The sequence below is a fragment of the Camelus ferus genome, chromosome 20 (assembly GCF_009834535.1).
Source record: "Camelus ferus isolate YT-003-E chromosome 20, BCGSAC_Cfer_1.0, whole genome shotgun sequence".
Taxonomy (NCBI): domain Eukaryota; kingdom Metazoa; phylum Chordata; class Mammalia; order Artiodactyla; family Camelidae; genus Camelus; species Camelus ferus.
This window is the reverse complement of record NC_045715.1, coordinates 8,045,249-8,061,002: the sequence shown is the minus strand read 5'-3', so window position 1 is coordinate 8,061,002 and position 15,754 is coordinate 8,045,249. Positions and strand designations below refer to the sequence as shown.

At 36.6% G+C, this 15,754-nt stretch overlaps 1 protein-coding gene across 1 annotated transcript in view; it reads right to left on the bottom strand.

Annotated features, from left to right (window-relative positions):
* The window catches only part of HIVEP1 (HIVEP zinc finger 1), a 142,373-nt gene extending 126,894 nt beyond the window's left edge, over positions 1 to 15,479 (bottom strand). Inside the window, 8 exon segments of the mRNA XM_014557482.2 lie at positions 27 to 94; positions 2,557 to 2,634; positions 3,796 to 3,926; positions 5,058 to 5,159; positions 7,191 to 7,263; positions 8,840 to 8,871; positions 13,055 to 13,228; positions 15,337 to 15,479. The gene's annotated coding sequence lies outside the window, so the exon portion shown is untranslated.
* Positions 15,480 to 15,754: the final 275 nt, after the last annotated feature.

Below are 15,754 nucleotides of genomic sequence, written 5' to 3'. Positions count from 1 at the left end.
TTCATCCACTATATGCCAACACCAACCTGTGTTCAGGCCTTGCCCTCTGGGAGTTTACAAATTATGGAGACAGAATAAACACATGGAAAAATACCTAGAGGGAAAAAGATACAAGAAGCAGCTTATAAACAGAGCCAATTAAAGTTATACAGAGTTATTTACATGATTGCTGAGAGCTTTCTGGATTGGGTGGAGGGCAGGATTATCAGAGAAAGTTCCATCCTCAGGGTGAGTTCTGAGCAGGATTTTGAAGGAGAGAACATTCAGGATTTGGCAATAGTATGAGAACAGCATTCCAGGGAAATAAGCTTGAAGGTGAGAGCAAGTGAACTGTGTGTGATGGTCTGGCTATAGCAAAAAGTCAAAGTAAGTGTGAAAAAAGAAGGGTGGCCATATAAATATAGCATCCAGATCAGGGCACTTTTGAGAGGGAAGGGGAGGCCGTGAATAACTATCCCCAGGTGAGAGGCATTCACCTGCACTGTCCTGGTCAAACAGAATGACTGGGTTCCCTAGTGATGAGCTATGAAAACAGAATGGGCAGGGAAAAGCATTCTTGGGCATCCTTAGGAAGGAATTAACACATAATAGATACTGTGAGCAGTTGGTAGTCATTTGGAGACATCTGGACTGAGAATGATCTTTTTAAGGAAAATTATTGTTACTGAGTGATTTAGAATCCATCATGATAGTATTTATATTGGCAGTAGTATTAATAGTAGTAGTATTTGGATCAGCAGAAATAGCCATAGTAGAGATCTTCCTTGACTTAACAGTAGTGTCACATCAATAAACCCATCATAAGTTGAAAACACCGTAAGTCAAAAATGCATTTAATACACCTAACCTGCTGAACATCATAGCTTAGCCTAGCCTAGCTTAAGTGTGCTCAAAACACTTACATTAGCCAACAGTTGGGCAAAATCATCTAACACAAAGCCTATTGTATAATAAAGGTTTGGATAGCTCATGTAATTTATTGAGTACTGAAAGTGAAAAACAAAATGGTTGTACGTGTTTGGTTGTCCACCCTCTTGATGGTGTGGCTGACTAGGCGCTGTGGCTTGGGGCCACTGCCCAGCATCACTGTAGTGAGAATTGCTAGCCCGGGAAAAGATCAAATTAAAAAGTTTGAAGTATGATTTCTACTGAATATTGCTTTTGCACCATCGTATGGTTAAAAAAAAAATGTAAGTTGAACCATCCTGAGTCCAGGACGGTCTGTAGTATTTGTATCAGCAAAAATGTTAATAGCATTTGTACGGGCAGTGGTAATAATCTACTATTTGTACTGGCAGTAGTAGTACTAGCATTTGTCTGGGCAGAAGCTGTTCCAGTAGGATCTGTATCAGCAGCAGTACAAATAGTAGCAGTAGTGGTGGTGGTAGTAATTGACAGTTACTGAGAATTTATGACTTGACTTGCCAGGCTTTCCTGTATAAATTCATTTACTCACCACTATAAACCTATGCCACAGATGAAGAAAGAGGGGCTTAGAAATGCTAAATAATCTGCCTGCAGCCACAGAGCTGGTAGATGGTAAGCCCATGACTGGGACCCAGAGAATACTGATATACTATAGCTTAAAGATTACACTTCATGAAAAAACATTACAATAACTATAATGTTCTACATCTGTGGAACAAAGGAGAAAAGGGAATGAAAAAAGTGTCCATTGTTTCAAGTTTTGAGACCTTGGTAGATTGTGTGATGAAAATGGGGAAGTTGGGATGGTGTGGTGCTTAAGGAGGAGAAAAGGACTTTAATTTTAACCATGTCAAGGCTTAATAAGGATGATTTAAATCACATGCCACTATTTATACTATTTATGCCAATACTGATACTATTAACCTTACAGATTACACTAGCAGAAGGAACCGGGTCTCTAACTTCATTTAAAAACACCTAGTTCAAGGCCTGCTAGTAAAAAAAATTTAATGAGTATCATTTGGTGTATTATCTGTTAAGGAGGTAAAAGAATACTTGAAGTGATAGAAGTGATGCTTGTGGTTCATAAAAGAATTCCTCGTAAGCAGTGTCCGCAAGCTGCATCCTGGGAAACATTAGAAAGAGGCAACAGTGTTCAGCTAAAACAATCTAACCTTACCCATGATCTAAGATGTAGTGAGGAACAGAGGAACCGAGGGGAGAACACAGCTAGTTAGTAACACCCCTGCTGCGCTGGAGCGAATCATCAGTTCCAGGATCTACTACTAACAAGCAGCATGTGTTAAGCATTTATGGAGAAGGGTAACCTGTGGTTAAAAGCATGAATTTGGAAGCTAGCAAGCCTGAGTTGAATCCCAGCTCTGCCAGGTGCATTATCTTGGGCAACTGATTTGACCTTCCTGAGCCTCAGTTTACTCATCTGTAAAGTAAATGTAACTAGAGTCTTCATAGAATTATTAGGAGGATTGGATGAGTTGGTATTTCTAAAGCATTTAGAATAGTGCCTGTCACATAGTCATAACTACACACACACACACACACACACACACACACCAATTCCTCATTGCATGTCTAGCAATCTACTAAGTGTGCTTTAACATTTATTACCTTTTAAATATTGAAAATAGTCTGTGGAGCCTGGGGAGACCTGATAACCAAATGGAACATGGTACCCTGGATGGAATCCTGGAATAGAGAGAAGACATTAATGGAAAAATTTAGTAATATCCAAATAAAGTCTGGAGTTTAGTTAATAGTAAGGTACAAATGGCATTTTCTTATTTTTGCTCAAATGTACCATAGTAATGTAAGGTGTGAACAATGCAGGAAACTGGGTGAGGGTATGCAGGAGCTCTCTGTATAATCTTTATACATTTTCTGTAAATCTAAAATATTTTAAAATAAAGTTTATTTGGTGGGGAGGGTATAGCTCAGTGGTAGAATGCTTGCTTAGCGTGCACAAGATCCTGGGTTCAATCCCCAGTACCTCTGATTAAAAAAAAAAACCCACTAATTACCTCCCCCACCAAAATGAACACACAAAATAATAACTTGCTGCTACAGGTACCATTGTTACCCACACGTTCTGATAAAGGAACTCAGGCCTAGAGAGGTAAAGTAACATGTCCAGGGTATAACCACATCTGGTCTTATAGAGACCCTCACTATCTGCAGGGGAGACCACCTCCTGGACCCCCAGACCTGCTGCCTAGAGTCTGACCTTTTCTTTATACTTGCACCTGTAGCCGTCAAGGGCCTCGGGGAGCAAGTGGGGCCGAAACACAACTCTGAAGCAGTGTTTTCTCAAGTTCAAAATGTCAGGTTTTTAAGTTATTCCTGGCATATTTTAATGGGGGTTATATCCATAATTATGGAATTTCAGCATCAGCACAGGGGTACACTAGGTGTGTGGACCAGGCTACAGGACAAGATTCAACACATTAAAGTATTTCAAGTTTCCCTTCGATATCATTGGTTACAAGTAAACTTCCCTTCCTGTAAATAAACCACCAGCCCCACAGCTCCACCCCTACCAGCTTTAAAGCGCTCTCTTTCTCCAAACATGTCTTCGCTCCCAATGTACACCCACCTCCTCCACTACCATCTCTGTCACCCCAAACCTTACCAGCTCCCAAACTCACCAGCTTCTGGCTGTCTACATATTTTGTTGGGCTCTAAAAAGTTTTCTCTAGATGCCCACTTACTGGATGAAATTTTGCAACTGAACTGCTTCTGGTAAACAACTTTTAAACCCAACCTTTTTTTCTCTCCCTAAATTCAGTGCTGTACTACCAGTATACTATTTCATTTAAATTTAAATGGTTAAATTTACAATTTCAAGCTTACTGGTATCTTTTCATTGTGGTTCCTATTAGGCGAAAATGTCTATGGGTATCAATACAATGGAACCCAGGAGTCAAAGTCCGAGCTGGGAAAAGTTGGAGAAAGAGCAATAGGCAGAACTGACTGTATAAAATCTAAGGAAAACAAAAGTAATATTAATGCACAAGTAAGAGGTCAGCAAGGAAGTGAGATATAAGAATACGCCACAGGACAATAATAGCTCCTGGTAAACTTTAACATGCTTTGAGTGCTTTTTAAGTTTCAGCTATTTTAATTCTGTAGGAGGAAGTGGAGCTTAATTTATAGTAGATGTTTGGAAATGGAACAAGGGTTATAATAAGTCATCTAAGTAAGCCTGTGTGTGTGTGTGTGTGTGTGTGTGTGCGCAGTGTAGAGTGAATATCAGGCAGCCAGATGGCCATGTAACCCAAAGAGGGTGTAGATATTATCTGCAAGATTTTTTGCAATTAATGGATTGTGCATACGAAGTTTAATAATTATAAAAAATACTGATGCAAGCAGGAAATCTTGGCACAGTTGTGGTATGTAGTGCTCAGAGCAGGAGTAACAGGACACACATTTGTCTTATGCTTGCTACTCATACAACTGTCATTCCCAACTGTTGTGGAACCTTCTGCTTGCAAAATTCCATCCCTCACATAGTAACAAGAGAGTCAAAACAGTCCCTCCCTCCTGAGCTCTGATCACACAACAGTTTCATAAGCCTGTTCTCTCAGAAAGTTCCACAGTCCACCTCTGTGGAATAAAATAAAGTGATTTCCAGAAAGGTAAATCAGACATTTCCCTCACAGCAGCTCTCTCCTGCTCGTCGTATTTTAAAAGCATAGTTTTCTATTACCAGAAAGTCTGGGGGAAGGAAGGTGGTAAGCTTCTGAATTTTCTTAAAAAATATGTTTTTTACTGTCTCAATAATCATTCCTTTTAAGTATCTATTCTGAGCAACTGATGATCTTGTACCATTTTGGTACCATTAAAACAGATTCACACATCTTCACTCAAATCTCTAATGAGATTTCTTATTAAGAAACTTACTATTTTCTTATTTAGGAAAAAAAAAAGTCTTATCCCAAACCAATTATTATTCAAAAAAGTTTCCAAACATAATTTACTTTGTGGCAGTGGTCTATGATTCCCTTTCCCAAAAGACCAAGCTACTATTCTGCAAAAAATCACAAGAAAATTTTTTATTTGTGTCTGTTCTCCCAAATTCAAAGAAAACCAGAATAAATTTGGACAGTACTTACAAAAGTAATTCTGGGATGCTGCAGAAATATTTGCAGATAAACATGACTATGGATTTCTTGTTACTAAGATATCCTTGAAGTTTGCTTGGTTTTTCTGCTAATCTGAAATACATGGTAGCACTGAGATGTCATCATGGCGTATTGACTAGCTGTGTAGCAAATAAGTCAAAGTCTAATTTCTAGGTTAAACTAAAAATCTCAGAAAAAAGAAGCAAAATTAAAATTTCTTATCATGGCCAAATTACAACTCAGATACATTGTTAATTAGCAAGCTAAGATTAATGTGCTAAAGTTACTAAGGAGCATTTTACAGTGTTCTCGTCTCCAAAATGGAGTGATAATCATAACCTACTTCCTAGGGATCCTTAACAGAAGAGCAATGAGAGCTTATTAAGTAATCGGGATGTATCCATTTCTACAAAATATCTAGGTAAATAGCTCCTTCACTTTACCTTCACTATGTCTAATGTCTTTTGCATTATTCTCCTGTGTTTCTTCATTATATCCTCTCTTCTTTCTTCACGTACATAGTACGTAATTGGATTCCTTTTAAAGTAAGCGTTTATTTCCATATTTGTAACCACTTGCCATTCTACTGCTCTATTTTCTTCCTCTTCTTTTTTTCTGAATTTGGAGTGAATGGCTTATTCTTAAACCCAGGACAATATTATTTTTAGGTTCTATGAAGTCTGTGAATTGGACACCTGCCTTCTTAAATTCAATTGCAATTACTTCTTCTATTAATATTTACAAGCACATTGAATTCTTTGGATGAAGACTACCGCACAGTTTTTTTCTTCTAGTTTGCATTGGCCTGACATCTGGCCTCTTGAATATAGATTCTCTGACTAATTAAAATCAGAATTATCTCTTTCCAACCACCCATAACCCACAATTTTGACATTATTTCCAGCCACATTTTTCTAATTCCTTCAATTTTCTCCTAACCAACACCCTCCTGCATGTTTCCTCAACACTAATTCCCTGTTTTTCCCCCTATATTTAGAAGACTTGGGATTTCATTATCACCCTAAGATGCAGAGATGCACTGTGATACATTACAGTTTTTTTCCTCACTATTTTCTTCAAAATATTGCTAAAGTTGAAAAGCAAATACATCCCATTTTACATTTATTAAGAAGCTTCTCAATAGTAGATTAATTCAGCAGTACTCCAGTGCCACCAATATTAACATTGGAGGGTGTCTGGAGAAAGAACACAGTTGTCAACCATGGAAACAACTTGCAAAAGATAGGGCTAGAGTCCAAACATTCCGAGCTTCCCTTAATCAGGCACTAATTATCTCCTAAAAATACTGCTTTGATCCTGTAACTCCCTTACTAAAGAAACCCAGTATTTCCCGTTGAACTACAGGGTAAAGTAAGTCCATATTCCCAAGCTGGCTCTCAAACTACAGTGTGATCCAAGTGTGAAAATCCTGCATTAATATCAGCTGCTTCCCTAAATAAAGTCTTCACTTCAGCTACATGGTTCCACTCCTTGTTTCTGCAGTAAGTTTGATGCTTCCTTTCCTTCATATTTCCAGTCACTGCAAGGAGTGCCTGCCTTCCTCTTCTTTGTTCATCCAAACCCTACCCACTCTTTAAGATCCAGCTGAGTTTCCCCTTCCCATGACCACCACTACATGAGATGGTCCAATGGACTCATATATAATTGGCAGACTCTCAATTAGGTAGTCATGCTTACAACTGTTGTTTTACTTTTTTTAGGTTTCTACCTTCTGGTCTAAATTATTTAGAATAGACAGCTGTTACTCCATATAACCCTTTTTTTGGTCTTCCTTATTAATTAATTAATAACCAACTCTGGATGTTATCCATGAAGCATCCTTGCAGGGAAATGAGATCCACAGGCTATTACGTGTTGTGTCCAATACTGTGTGTGTGTGTGTGTGTGTGTGTGTGAAACATAGATAGGTAAGTGACACCTTTCATCATTAACACTGATGCCTCATTGGGTCTTAGTTTCTACCTGTAAATTGACCACATTCAACAAGCTCACTAAAGTCTGTTCTAGGGTAAAGAATCTATGGTTTTGTTGGCTCTACTTCAAAGACTGGTGAATTTTCTAATCAGATAATTTGTGATAATAATCTTTAGTCATAAGCCTCACCTTTGTAGACTTTCTTTAATCGATTCTCTTACTGTGGGCTCCTTCATCCTTTTTCCTTTTTCATGTTGACCTTCTTGAGATGACATTGTTAAAATCATATTAGTTCAATATAGGCAAACATTCAACTATCTTCAGTTATAATGTGTATACTGCATATTTTAGGCTCTTTTCAATCTGGGATAACATACTAGATATAATTTGCATTCACTGTAAAATACAGATTTTAAAACAAAATTCACCAGTGCATTTTGCCCCTTCCTTCTGTACTATATAATTTTGTTTTGCCTACAAGAATTGTGATAATTTCCCCAAATCTCACTGCATCTCAGTAAAAATTAAAATTAAAAAAATCTTCTTGTATTACTTCTCTTAGAGACTATTGAGATATGATTAGAGACTACTGATTCAAAATGTTTCAAAAGGTGATACAAAAATACAAAAAATTGGTCTTTCTTATGATTGCCTTCAAATCCTAACTAGAAGTCACCAGGTTAGGCCCAGTACCACAAATCCAAAATGTAAATGTTTATTTAATCCTTTCAAAGTTTTCCTCGGCCTAAATACTACTAAAGCAAAACTATTTTCTAGGTCATACAATTAAAAATGGCAGATTAAAAAGCTATGGGTTCCACAGAACTGTACAAGGAGTGAATTGCTGTGTAAACTATGGACTTTAAGTAATAATAATATATCAATTGTAGCAAATGCAAAATGCAATGCAAAATGTTAATAACAGGAAAATGAGGTTGAGAGGAGGAGCACTCTGGTAAACCTGAAACTGTTGTAAAAAAAAAAATTTTAGTGTCTTTTAAACTCTATAGGTTCTAATAAATGTTGTGAAAACTGCATAAAACTGATGCCTTCTCAATGCAATCCATCCCCAATGTCTTTAAAGAGAGAGCACACTAGTTTTCTCTGTCTTGTTAATTTATCCAGTTTTTCACTTTTTTCACTCTCAGCTGAGATCCAGAAAGGCCTCGTTCTCCAAAAGAAAATCTTCTTCTTTTTCTTTGCAAATCTTTCTAAACTTAGGTGTAAATACACATTCCTTCACTCCGATTTAACTATGAATCAATTATGAGTAAGTTAGGATTAAACACTTGCTTTCAACGTCTCTTGTCCTCAGGATGTGATTAACCATGGAAGCACCGCAGAGTAGAAAAGGTAAGATTTCTGTGCAAACGTGAAATGTTAAATACACTAGTTCCTAGTTGGTTTTAGTATGATCTCTTTCAAAAAACTTTTTTTCTATCCAATTGTTAGAAATTTGCGTTCATTCATTGCAAACATATACACTGTATAATACTAACCCCAAATATTTGGAGCAATCTTGACTTCAGCTCAGCTCTACGAAGCTTCCAGTTTTCTTGCTGACCATGGAACTATCCAAGTAAGAACACCTATTTCATAACTTAAATAGAATGATTTCTTCCCACTAACAACCAAAAATGATCTTTAAAAAATTATTACAACGTGAGATAAGAAACTTGCGGATGTCATCTTGGGCAAGTTATTCCTTTCTCAGCTTCAATTTCCTTATTTTATAATATAGTGATAGTATATGAAGACTCATGAGATAATGCATGTTTTAAAAACTGTTCAAAAAGCATTATATATGTTATATAAACTGTAACTACAGTGCAGCATACCTCAGCGTTATTGTGGGTTCTGTTCCAGACCGCTGCAATAAAACAAATATCACAATAAAGTGAGTCACATGAACTTTTGGTTCCCAGTGCATATAAAAATTATGTTTACTCCATACTGCAGTCTATTATGTGTGTAATAATAGCATTAAGTCTAAAGAGAAGTATCTACCTTAATTTTAAAATATTTTATTGCTAAAATATGTCAAAATAACTACAATAGTAACATCAAAGATCACTGATCACAGATAACCATAACAAATAATAAAAATGAAAAAGTTTGAAATCTTGTGAGAATTATGAAGCCGTGACCCAGAGACAAGAAGTGAAAGAATACTGCTGAGAAAGTGGCAGCGATGGACTTGATCACTGCAAGTTTGCTACAGACCTTTAATTTGTAAAAAACAAAAAAACAAACACAGTATCTGTGAAGCACCATAAAACGAAGTATGCCTGAATATTAATATGCTTCTTTGGTCTCAACGAACTTGGTTAAATTTAGCCTTGACAGACCTTCTCACAGCTGGCTCTGTACCCCTGCCTCCAGGACTGGAAACTTGCCTGCCCGCCTCCAGCTCCTAACTCCTCCCCTGTGTCACCCACTTATCTTGCTTTTAGCAGAGGCCCCTGACTAGCTTGGTGGAGAAAGTTAAGACTATTAAAGTAGGAAGCTCCTTAACCCCTGATACTCCCCAATTTCCTTGTTGCTCCACCTCCTTCTACTTTGCTCTCCTTGTCTTGAGGAAGTGGAATCTGTTCTCCACTCAAGACCAGTGTGCTTCCCCACGGACTGTGCTTCGTTTGGTCTCTTCCAGGTCTTTGCCCATCAGTCGCTCCCTCTCTTTAGTCTACAGTTCTCCCACTCTGTACACTTTTCTGCTACCCATCTGTTCAAACACCTCCTAGATTCAAAAAAGCTTTTCTTAGACTCAGTTTCTCAACCCAGTGACTATCCTGTCTCCACTCTTAAGTTTTTCTCTTCTTTTGTTCTCATCTCAATTTATACAATTTATATATCCTTGAAAGTTACCTGATACCCTTTAGACAAAAGGTAAAGATTTTTAAACATTTTCTGATTTACTAATAAGGAAACTGATATTCAGAGAAGAGTTTCTATGACTTGTCAGGATTTTCACACACATTAAATGATAGAGGTAAAATTTAAACTCAGATTTTCTGACCTCAAACTTAGTACATTTCCATGAAATCATGGCTAGCTTCTTCAATAATTGATCTGTCTCTTCCTTTCTACTTTAATGGCTAATGGATATAATTGAGTCCTTTATTTTTCATTTCTTTCCAGCTAACCTGACATCTCTCATGTTTCTAATAAAACTGGTATCCAACCATCAAAATTAAGATCCTGACAATCCTCTCCTCAAATACTTTCTTATTCTTTACAGTCTAAATATCTTAACATGGCATCAGGGCCTTCTGCTACCAACTCTTATCTTTCCAATCCTATCAAGCCATTCACTGGGCAAATGTATATTGAGTATCTATTATGTGCCCGGCAATATTCTAGGTGTTGAGTATACAGTGATGAATAAGGCCACAAGATTCCTGTGCTTTTGGAGTTAACATTGTCATTTCTTGTTCTGTTTATATTGAATGATTTGTAACCATACCAACTGGCTGAAACATTTCCTTTCTTAATGATTTTGCTCATTAGTACTGTTTGGTCTACCTCTTCCTTCAGTGTTCAATCCAAATTGCCATATCCAACAGGAAAATGTCTCAATCTGTTTCTTTTACATTGTCACATGTAGTTCCTTTACCTCCACAGTAGTCTTTTTGTTCATTTATTCATACAGACATGTAGAAACGTGTTTCACTTATCTTTCCTATGGTTTTCAAGTAACAAAAGGAAGGAAATCATGTAGTATTCCTTCCTATTTATGTTTTCCATGGTATCTCACATGGCACTTTGCACAATGTTCATTCACACCATGACGATATATATCAGTGAATTAAGAAGTAGAATGGTATGATCTTTGTCAGATAAGTGATCCACCTTAGCCACATCTGCAGGAATAATTCGCTCAAAGATTTCTGAGTATATATACATATTTTTTAGTGCACAATTTTTCATCAAAGTTTAAAGTCAGATATTATAATACATTTATGGAAAAAAGCTGATTCCTACCAGCTCCATTCTCATTTTTTTTTAAATTCTTTAAAAAAATTTTTTTAAATTTTTTGGTTGTTGTTGTTTGTTTGAGTGGGGGAAGTAATTAGGTTTATTTATTTACTTATTTATTTAATGGAGGTCCCAGGGATTGAACCTAGGACCTCATATATACTAAGCATTCACTCTACCACTGGGCCATACCCTTCTCCTCCAATCTCACTTATACACAAATAGTCTCAATCCTCTTGGCCAATTCTTTAATACTGACATCTGTAACTACAAATAACATAAGCATGTTGCTAATTTTTGACTTTTTAATTTAGATATTATCTATTGACTTCTCTGAAATGTGAGTCTTTATCTCCCTCTATCATCACCACTCCCTCTGTCATGCAGCACAAACAGGTACAATGCCATCCCTCATGTGTCCCACATAGATTATAATTTTGCTTGGAGCATCAGTGTTTACAGATACATTATCACCATGACCACGTGTGTTATTATGAACACTATTCACAGCCAAACCATATAACATACTAGAGTACTTTTCCTTTATTTCCCTGGTGGAAATAATTGCCCAATTTATATATTTGCTATGAATTTATTCATTCAATCTAAGATGGATAAAGGCCATCTTAATACATTCAAACTCACTCAAGATAGTATTAATTTGGTCTTAGTGAATAGCTCTGTCCTGGAGCTTCTTGACTTATATTCTGAAGAGTGACCCTCTAGGCCTGCCACACCACTGTTTTCAGGGGGACCCTCTTTACCATCATCCTCAGGGTTGTTTCCCAAGTGGGGCGCCATTTCCTGGAACCCATGTCTTTTTCTTAGTTTATTCCCTTATTTGGGTGGTACCCATCCTCCAGGGGCTTCCTAAAAAGGGAGTCACAGAAAATTAAGCTTTTTGAGACTTGGAACATCTGAGAATGTCTTTATTCTACCTTCACATTTAATTTATTATTTGTCCAGATAAGAAGTCTAGGTTGGAAACAATTTTTCCTCAGAATTTTGAAGGCATGAATTCATTGTCTTCTAGCTTCCAGCATCACTGTTGAGAAATGTCATACTGTTCTGCATCTTGATTCTTCTTATGAAATCTCCCCTCTTTCTAGAAGTCCTTGGTATATTTTTTTATCTCCAGAGTTCTGAAATTTCACAATGAGGTACCTTAGTATAGGTTTGTTATTAGCTCTGGTGCTGGGTTTATTTTGATCGAAAAGCTCACAGCCTTTTGTTTGGGGAAGTACTGAGTTATTTCATTGGTGATTTTCTCTTCTCCATTTTCTCTGTTCTCTCTGAGCAACTCCTATCAGACAGGTGTTTGACCTCCCAGACATATGCTCTGGTTTTCTTTCTTTTATCCTCTACTTTCCATTTTTGTACCACTTTTGGAAGATTTCCTCTAATTTATCCCCCAACTCATCTATTGTATTTTTTATTTCCATAATTCTATTTTTAATTTCTAAGGGTGATTTACCCCCCAAATAATTTTTTTTTCTAAAATATCATTCTTTTCTTATCTTATACATACAGTAGCTTGTCTCTGAGTGTATTACCAATAGTTTTTAAGTTTTACTCTCTCCCAAAGCCTCTGTTTTCTCCCACTGCTTATTTGTTTCAGTCTCTCTCATGTAAGAATTAGATCTGGTCATCCTTGTCTGGATGCTCTCACTAGGAATGCAGACTAAAAGCTGATAGGTGAATGCATGTAGTTTTTATTCACCAAGGACTTCACTGTATGGTGACCTGGCCTTGCTCTTGCAGAAGGAACCCTCAGAGTATTTTCAGATCTTTCTCTTATGCTGGTCAAATTTCCTAGAGAAGACTTCAATCATGTGTATGTGTGTGTTTACCAGTGTTCCAGAAAAGGGCAAGAAATACTGGAAATCTTAGCACTCAGTAGGTAAATTTAATCCACCTGTTTTTTGGAGTGTACACTCTACATGTCTGTTTCCAGGAAATAATTCTCTCCAGTCATCTGCTGCAGGGGTGGCTGACCTGCTGCGTGGAGTAGGGGAAGGGATCTGGAGGTCCAGCTCCTTCTTAAGCAACCTTATCTGCAACAGAACTTCCAGAGGTACCTGATGATGCCCATTCCTGGATTTTTATTTGAAAAATTTCCCCACAAATCAGGCTCGCTCTCAACTTTTCTCACAGCTGGGTTAGAATTTAGCTTTCTCATATCTTCTCCCAGCTTCCAAAGTTTTGTTGCTGTTGTCTCCACTCTTCCTTATTTGTCTTCGTAGGTTTGTGCCCTTCAAAAATAGATGTTATGATTTGAGTGGAGGAAATGAGCTAAATGCTAATGGTTACTCTGGGGAAGGGGCAAGATAGGGGTATAGGATTAACTACTATGTTTAAAATAAATAAACAATAAGGATATATTGTACAGCACAGGGAAATATAACCATTATTTTGTAATAACTTTAAATGGAGTATAATCTATAAAAATATTGAATCACTTACGCTGTACACCCAAAACTAATATAATATTGTAAATCAACCATATTTCAATAAAAAATATGTAAAAGAAAAATAAAATGCCCCAGGGTATCTATTTACAGTGGAAAGAAGATCCAGATTATTTTTTAATAATGAATTATTTTTTAACATGAGTTTTCATAAAAACAGAATTTAAGGAAATGTATATTTTATAATTCATATTCCCTGGAGGGGGGAAAATCTGCCATACAGTTACCATAAATGAATAAAAATTAAAAAAATAAACAATTAAAAAAATTTTTTAAACAAGGACAAATGTTTTAAGTCCTAAATTTTAAATAGTAGTTTTAAAATACATCCTGATTCTTGTTTTAGTTAATTCGTTCCCTGTTAAACTGAGCCTTCAGAGTCTATGGCCTTTCAGCTGGCTGGCGCTGCTAATCTCGAATACACCTGTGCCCACGAGGTTCCTGCAGGTTAGGTTTTGCTGCTGAGGAAACTGACATTACTAGCACTGAATTTCAATGACTTCCTGCAGGCAAACACCTGGAGGCAATTACCTGTACTTGTCTGCCAGCAGACACAAATATGCTTTGGATAGAAAAACTATACATCTGATTTTTGAAAAAAAAAAAAAAAAAGACCAGCTCCTTTGTGTAATGTTTTACTTGAGTCTGAATGAAATGTTAGAATTTTATCCTCTAACCTAGTACATGTTGATCAATCCATGTTTTTCAGCACAGAATTTCCCAACATGAGGGATTTTTCTGTTACCCTCACCCTCCGTCTGATGCCACAGCTCTTTTGCTCTCTTACAGAATATGGGTCAGTGAAAATGAATGAAGAAAGAAGAAAAATCAATAGCCTATTTTTTAATGTAAAATGGCAGCGTTTTAACTTGAGATTCGTTACTAACAGATTTTCCAGTCTATTGAAAGAAGGTCGGGGTTCAGGAAGGAGTTAAAGAATGTGTAAAATTATATCCCACTTTATTTTAATATCCACGTGGACTTAGTAATATTTTATACATGGGCTAGAGAGGGTCTCTAAAAACAATCAGTATGATGACCACTACTTTAGCTAAACCATTAAAGTTTTGCAGTTTAAGGTAAATATAGATTTAAATTACACCTTTAGAAGTATCAGAAATACCATCAAAATACCTTTTCAAGATTTAAAATTACCTGTACTGAAAAGGATGTTTGAATATTTTTATGATTTTATAGACTGCTGCCTTGGGGTAGATTATTAATTGCATTATGCATGCAAGTGCGCCTCAGTACTTAATCAGTGTAACTTCAAAGTTTCACTTCTTTGTGCTTTTATTCTTATTCAGGCAAGACTAAGAATGATTAGCAAGCTCTGAAACTTCCTCTTATAGAATAATCAAATTTCAACAAAAATTTAATTTCTCTCTCATGCTTCTTTCTATAATCTGTCTCATTTTTACACTTAAGGTATCAGTTTATTTTTTAATCTTTTCTTCCTCTGCTATTTATAATCACAGCTTTCCAAGGCCTTTAATTGTTATTTTATAGATATATCTAACAATTCAGTTCTCCCTAGCATATTTTCCAAATTTCTACTGTACACATTACTATTGCACAAAATTTTAGTTTTGTTTACATGTCCTACCTAGAGCTCCTATCAGAATATAATTGTAAGGCAAATTGTATTTCCCCATAGTTTTAGTATTATAATTAGTTATTGTATTCCCAAAGACTTGATATTACATAAATCAAGGATATGACCAAAAATAGGCTGTAAAAATGAAACTATGAACTACAACTCCCTTTAATGATTTATAAAATACTACAGTGTTTTGTACCAAGCCCTAAAGAACTTTAGAATTGGCAGGAAACTTAGGGATCAACTTTAACACCTGGATTTCATAGGCAAGGAAATGGAAACCAACACTTACTGACTTTCTTGGGTTGCATAGCTAGTTATCCACTTCCTGCTTTGTCTTCTGTCAACCTTCTTGTTGCCTCCTAAACACAAGATCTCTGACTTAGGTTCCTTCTTCAGTGTCTGGGCTGTTGTTCCTCCCAATGCTGAAATAGCCTTCAGCTTCTCCCAGCCCTCACTGGCATCACTTCTTATGCAACTCCTGCCTTTCCCTCATGATTGGATGATGCCTGTTTGATGGAGCATTGACAGATCTACTTTCCATTGAATTCCTATGGATTTCTCACGTTGAGATAGTACCCATCACTTCTGAGGCTGCAGTTTTAGCTCCGTATCTTCCAGGGACTTCATGCTATGGTTGTTTACATGGAGGGGCATGGGCTTTCTCTGATCTTAGAGCTAAGGCACAATGCTCTGAAAACAGTCCTCTG